Genomic DNA, 7,564 nt, shown 5'->3' on the forward strand with positions numbered 1-7,564 from the left:
TTACAGATAGAGTAGGTCAACTCCACACTATAAATTCAAGTTCAAGTTCAGGTTACTTTATTTGTCCCCCAATGGGGCAATTTGTTGTGCAGCAGATAGTATAGTACAAATCACACACAATCATACACACAATACAGAGATTGCCTACCTTGCAGGCATAGTATAAAAACAATAAAACACAGTAAACAATCAATAAATAGTAAGTCAATAAGTTATATATGGTTCTTTATAGAACTGAGAAGTAGAATGGCTGCAGGTACAAAAGAGTTGTTTATAACTGTTGGTTCTGAGTTTTGGGAGTTTAGAGCGTGATCCAGATGGGAACATCTGAAATTCAGCCTGTAAGGGATGAGAACTATCTGACAGGATAGATTCAACCCTTCTTAGCATTTGCTTCATAGTTTACATAATAATTTACAAAGACCCAATCATTCCCCACGAGCAGGCATTTGGTGCGACAGTGGCGAGGAAAAACATCCTTTTTTACTGGCACATAAACAGATATACAGATATAGAGAAAAGTGATTCATAATAATTATAGCAGTTGGTTTGACGCACAGTGGCAATTACCATTACCATTAGTACCAATAAAGATAATAGGACCACAGCGGCAGCTCCAACCATGATTTAGGTGCCACCCCAATCCAAGGAAAACTGGGGAGGTGAGAAAACACAAGGACTCCCTAGAGATAAGGTAGTGACAAGCATTTCTGGGACATGAATGCACACAGATGGGAGGAGAGATGAGCTCAGTGTGTCAAAGGAAGTCCCCCAACAGTCTAAAACTATAACAGCATAACTAAGAGCTGGTCCAAGGCCAACCTGAGCCAGCCCACTAAAGAGAGTTGGTAGTTCTAGAATCTGACAACCAGGGCTTTAAATTAATGACCAGCCAATCAGATGCTCCACCAGCCAAATTTCTTACTAATTTCAACACATTTTTACAACTTAATTACTTAATTTCATCAAAACCGCACGCTAGACACGTAGCCAACGGTTGTACGACACATCCCAACATGGTATTCATGTGAAATGTAGGATTATTACTACGAGCAGTTTTGCCAGATAAAGATTACATTTCCAAGCCAAACACACACAAAACCGCCCAAATTTCTTGGCAGACAACAGACCAATCCGGCAACATTTCTGCAGCCGGCTGATTCATACAGACGCGTTGTTGTTTGTTGCTTTTATTATCGGCCAAACTGGCTCGTAACTTTGCAATGTTACCCGCCAAAGTTAATTTTTACAGGCATTTGGCAGGTTGGCGGTTGTCAATTTAAAGCTGGTTTGATTTGCATTGATATGGATCTTATCTTAGTTAGCTATTAGGCTAACTGAAATAAAACCATGTCAATCTCTAGGTATGGTGAAGGCTATGTGATGATGTGGGGCTACTTTAATTCCAAAGGCCAAGGGAACTTTATCAGGATGCATAGTATCCTGGATCCATGAAATAACTGGCCTTTAAAAATAAAAATCTGCCTTCCTCTATGGGAATTTAACATAGGGGTATGTATAATTATGGCCCCTGTATTTTAAGGAAGAACATTTATTTATTTACAATACATTATTAATTCACAAAAGAAATTATATCCTTAAAAGGTCGGATTTTTCCTCATTTTTTTAATTAAGGCATTAAGATCAATTTCCAAAAGATGATTTTTTTATTCCTCTTTTTAGTCAACTTGACCATGGGTATGAATACGTATGAGCAGCACTGTGTATATATAAAAAGAGGAATAAAAAAATCATCTTTTAGAAATTGATCTTAATGCCTTAATTTAAGGACACCAATTTTCTTTGTGAATGAATAATATATCATAAATAAATAAATGTTCTTAAAATACGGGGGGCATAAGTAAGTACACCCCTATGTTAAATTCCCATAGAGGAAGGCAGATTTTTATTTTTAAAGGCCAGTTATTTCATGGATCCAGGATACTATGCATTCTGATAAAGTTCCCTTGGCCTTTGGAATTAAAATAGTCCCACATCATCACATACCCTTCACCATACCTAGAGATTAGCATGGGGTACTTTCCATAAAATCATCTCTCAATGCAAATCAAACCAGCTATTAGGCTAACCGACATAAAACCATGCCAGTCTCTAGGTAATTACGGCATTACAGTTTTCTTGTGACATAATGGGGCAATTGTGCACCCTCGATTTTTGTCTACCAAAAGTGATTTTTCTTTGCCACTGACAGGCTCAGATTGTAATTAAAAGTGTCTGACAACAAAATCACAAAATCACTTTTAGTGGTCAAAAAGCAAGCTTGGTTCAGTCACTGCAATCACACTTAATACTGGACCAATTTCAAAGCTTTTGTCACTATTACATCAGTCTATTAGACACAAATGAATGGGGAAATGGAAAAACAAAAACGAAATGACCCTTTAAACCTGGCACCCACAGGCGTAATAAATGGCAAGTAGTCACACTGTGTCCTTTCTTATGTTTGAACATAAGTATGAGTGCAAAGTGCTTTTGTTTTATGCTTTCTTCTTGGTTACAGTGACACTGTTGGGATTATATTTAATGTACTGGCCAACTGAAAATGATAATCACAGAATACTGTGCATCATTTGAAAATAAGTAAAATCATTTGAACAATGAATAAGCCGTTCTGTTTTGACTTGTCATGGCAGCATTATCATTTAACATCAGTAGGTGGGGACTGGACTTCATGGAAAACAATCATAAAAAAACAACAACATGAGTCAGTTATCTATGTGTGTGTGTGTGTGTGTGTGTGTGTGTGTGTGGAAGTCCCAGTCTCGTAAAGATACGGAGACAGATGGGAACTCCTATAACGCAAGGACTTGTATGGTTTCTTATCCATTTGGTGTAGCCTAATTATGAGGGGGGTGGTTTGGGTCACAGTTGCAATGTAGTATTTATTTCAGGGCTGAAGTTTATTTGTGTCTCCATTGTGTTACCCATGGGGATAGCATTTAGCCACGCTGCTAGTATGCAGTAGGAGTGAATGCCTTCTTGCATCGACAGTTCAACCCTTATGTATTCCTCGGGTCAAATTTGACAGGTTTTCTAGTTTTTTTTTTTATATCAGAAATATGGGTTTTTTTTAAGCAAATTGCCCCAAAATAACATGGATGCCCGTTGTATGGAACTCATACAACAATCTTAGCAGGTAAAATGAATGATTACTGTCATTGAATTTGGGGTGTTTTCTTTAATTTTATAGCATTTGAAAAAAACAAACATGTTTAAATGGTTTCAGAAGTGGCTGGGTTAGCTCAGTTGGTAGAGCAGGCGCACATATATAGAGGTTTGGGGAAGACAACGAAAAAAGTAGGACAAGTTCATGGTGGACGGGAGGACAACACAAGGGTTTAAAAAAACATTTTGGGCTTTTTTTTTTAACCTTTGGGACGCTTTTTCCCGATGCTTTTGTCGCTTTTTTCAATCTTTTTGTCGCTTGTTTCGACATTTTTGAAGTTTCTTTTAACGTTTTCAAAAGTTTACTAACTGAGCAGCTTTCTGTGAGAGAATTGTATATAGGCCTTTGTATTTTAACTGTAGCTACTGTAGCGTGTGTGTGTGTGTGTGTGCTGCAAAGCACTTTCATAGTGTAACATAATGTACCTGAAGAGCTGAATAAGCTCAGTCTACACCAAAATAGGGTCATACGTTAACATTCTATATATAGAGAGAGAGCATGATTAGCCTATTACGTGATACCTATGGAAACACCCCAGGGGAGTGCCAATCAGGTGATGACTCACTGATCTTTGTACCGGCATACAACACATTTCACCTAAAGATCACCTTAGCAACACACTGGGTGTGGCTCAGAAGTGTCCATGAGTGTTTAAGCAAAGTGCAAGTGCATGCGCAAATACCAACCCGTTCTCACTCCCAACTCGTAAAATACTGACGCTTGGTCAGTGTTTCTCAGCATCAGATACCGAAGCAAAAATCACCCTTTTCCAACCGCACTTACAGCTCTAGTCCGTTCTGTCGCCCCCCCATGAGGAATTCTAAGTAATGATAACAAAACTGGTGAGTCCACATGATACAAGCCTTCCGTGATCGCGCAGCGATAGATGCATGGATGTTTAATGTAACTGTACTTAGTTACATTCCACCACTAAATATAAAGAGGAGGGTTTTTTTATGGAGAATTTACAGTAATGATGACCCAAACAGCAAAAGGAATGAGCTCTCCAGCATACAGCATAGTCCACTTTTTAGTTTTGTTTTCCTCCATGAGCTCTATGCTCAGGAAATGGGAGAGTTTTCATCAGATCAGCCAGTAACTTGTCTAACGTTACTTCAACATTAATTGCCAGGCCTTTATTCATATCATAAATAGTGTATATCACTATAAGTAATATGTAGACGGCCTATATCGCAATCTAGACGAGTCAAGAAGGAAAAGCATAGTAAAATAAAGTCACGGGCTGCGATGGCCGAGTGGTTAAGGCGTTGGACTTGAAATCCAATGGGATCTTCCCGCGCAGGTTCGAACCCTGCTCGCAGCGTTTTTTAAATTCTGTGAAGAAGACAAGAAGGTGGTAAAAAGCAGACGAGATTATTTTATGGGAGCTAAAGAAAGTCGATATTTCCTCGTGTAAAGTTAAAACATTAGAAAAAACGCAATCGGAACAAAAGGCACCGCTGGGATTCGAACCCAGGATCTCCTGTTTACTAGACAGGCGCTTTAACCAACTAAGCCACGGCGCCGCCTGTCTAACTCCGCCGACAAAACCTATCATATACAAGTGACAATTGCATATACACTATCGTATTGTTAGCTACTAATTGTATGTTAATTTATATTAAGTCATTTCACGCTCCGTTTTGCAAATCACAGCAAACAGACGAACTACATCGGATTTGATTTGAATGGCTCACAGTGGATGTTCTGTAGTAACAATATGCTACCACAGAGTGGCGCTAAGAAGCCATAATATTACATACTTTGGTGATTGATTTCTGCACACAAGATGTCCATGCTATTTAATCTGAACACCAAAACTCCAATCCCTGAGGAGATATATTGAGGCCTAGTTAAGTGATTCAAAAAGCTAATAGGTGACCCTGAGGTTTTTTTTTTATTATTTTATTTATTTTTTGTCAAACTAAGATTATTGTTTCAGAAAGCACTTCATGTCCCTGGCATGTTGTCTTGAAATGTGTTATTAATCACAATGTTGCATAACTGCAAAAATCCCATCCTTACACAATCCACATTAATGCCTGGAAATTGAAAGTTGTAAACATGCGGGGCTCAGCCAAGAAACATGTGATTTTAGGGTTACCAAATATATTAAGCACAATTGTTACGTACCACCAACCCTCCATAGACTTAGTTCTACAAAAGACTAATAATACACATAACAATTAACACAAGAATACTTATTTAGTGTTAACCTACATTTTATTTATCACTGCACAGGAATAATATCCCCTCTTTGAGGATAAAGTGGGGTTAAAAATGTATGAAAATATTTGCCACAGTTAAGGGGGCCAGAGGGGGGGGTCGATGCTTACAGTTTTTTTTCGATTGCTAAACGACAGTGGGCACAACTGGAGCCAACTCTAACCACAGTCTGCATTACCGACAGTCACCTGAGCTAAAGAGTGCTAAACTCATTCACAGCAACACAACTCAACTCAAAACAGGCTCAGTGCAGCCAAACACTACGAACCCTCATCTAGATAACACGCACTGTCAGTTATCAATAATTTGAGTGACTTTACACTACTATATTTTCTTTAAAGAAGAGTGAAATTCTTTCCCGTGAATTTCTTTTCATAACATACCAGTTTTTAAGGTTAACAATAAAGAACGAAAATCAGCATTCAATAGATTTTTATTTCATCTGTAGTAATTCATGTAATAACTAGAACAAAAGTTACACACTAAAGGTATGTAATAGTAACAAAGAATAGTAGGGCTAATCCTGCCCCCCTCCAGCATCAGGCCACACGTTTTGATCATCACATTGGATGTCCTCTCCTGCCATGCACCTGCATCATCTCTACATAAATACAAATGACTGTGGTGTTTGCATTGCTTCCACCTCCATTACTTTCTGCAAGTGCCCAGTTTTACTGTCGTAAAGCTAGTTTATAGCTGTGTATGTAACCTCAAATATCTAACCTGGACATATTGATGTCTTTGCTCTTTTATCGGTTCATTGTTTTCTCTCAAACGGTACAGTGTATAACTGTTAATGAAAAAAAAAGTCTTTCTGAGCTTTCCCTATATACACAGTATGTGTTTTAGACCTAACAAGTCTAAAACAAGAGACCTGCTTAGGCCTTTGGCTGAAATTGCAATCAGCAGTGTTTGAAATGCACTGGGCTGAAATCCATTCTGTTTTGAATGTGTTGTTAACAGTTTGGACAGCAGTGTGTTAGCATGTGAACAAAGTGCTGTAGAGCCACAGTGTTGTGCAGGTTGTGGTTAACACCATGGTATACTGTAAGTGTGTAGAGTTTTGAAAAACAAACTAGTTTGGTCCACATGACCTGCCTCTGTACAGACTGCTGTGGTTAGAGTTTTGCACATGTGGCTTCAGCTGTGACCACTGTTGTTTAGCGATCGGAAACAAATCGGTTATATTATGGCGGCGCTGGCCACCCTTGGCCCCCCCCGTCGCCACTGAGTAGGAGTTTGGAGTAAACAACATTACTAATCTTGAAACCCTTTTTTTTAGTAGAGTTGACAGAATGAATGAGGATATTTCCCCAGTCATATACATTTTTGCTCCATTGATTTGCCGTTCCAGTCAAGATTAAAGATTAAAGATTCCTTTTATTGTCATTCAGCAAAACACAGAAATGTAAAGCATGACTGACATTACGAGCATGGCGCCTTTTAAAAACACAGATAAAAAACAGGGTAGTATGTATGTGTGTGTGTGTGTGTGTGTGTGTGTGTATAGAGCTCTATGAATAAATATACAGTTGTGTTCAAAATAATAGCAGTCCAACATCACTAACCTCATAAATCAAATTTTTTGGTAGAAGTGATATTTCTACATGGCAAATAATTTACTAGTAAGTGTTGTAGAGTCCTAGAAAACCAACAGACCCAACAGTCATGACATGCATGCTGCTCATTCTGTGTAAATGAACAGCCTAACGTTCCTTTTTCTTCACTTTCTGTAAAGGTCTAACAAAAACTTGATCAATGTTGGTCATATTTTGATTTGGAATTGAATGTGCAGCAGTGTTCCCAATGCATTGATATTATAGAATTATAAGATATTCTAAGGATTTTGAGCATTATTCACTTTTTTAAACACAGTGCTATTATTCTGAACACAACTGTATATAAAAAAATCATTTCCAGCCGTGAGTCCGGGAGACTGAGGGGAAATGACACAAAGTTGAGCTTATTTTAAAACCTAAAAGATATGGGGCTTATGAGAAAACATGCAGGGCCTAAGCGCCAGAAGCTCCCCTCCCCCTGAAAAAAACATCATCTCTGTGCTGGTAACTGAGATGAAACTCACATCTGGGTCTGATTTGAGACTGTCAGTAGCTCTCTCTCTCTCTCTCTCTCTCTCTCTCTCTCTCTTAT

At 38.4% G+C, this 7,564-nt stretch overlaps 2 non-coding genes across 2 annotated transcripts; one reads left to right on the forward strand and one right to left on the reverse strand.

Moving 5' to 3' along the window:
* The first annotated feature begins 4,429 nt into the window (after positions 1 to 4,429).
* Positions 4,430 to 4,511, forward strand: trnas-uga. The gene has a single exon. It is a non-coding gene; the product is annotated as a tRNA-Ser (tRNA).
* Positions 4,512 to 4,639: 128 nt separating this feature from the next.
* On the reverse strand, positions 4,640 to 4,713 carry trnat-agu. The gene has a single exon. It is a non-coding gene; the product is annotated as a tRNA-Thr (tRNA).
* Positions 4,714 to 7,564: the final 2,851 nt, after the last annotated feature.

Source organism: Sander lucioperca, chromosome 17 (genome assembly GCF_008315115.2).
Source record: "Sander lucioperca isolate FBNREF2018 chromosome 17, SLUC_FBN_1.2, whole genome shotgun sequence".
Taxonomy (NCBI): domain Eukaryota; kingdom Metazoa; phylum Chordata; class Actinopteri; order Perciformes; family Percidae; genus Sander; species Sander lucioperca.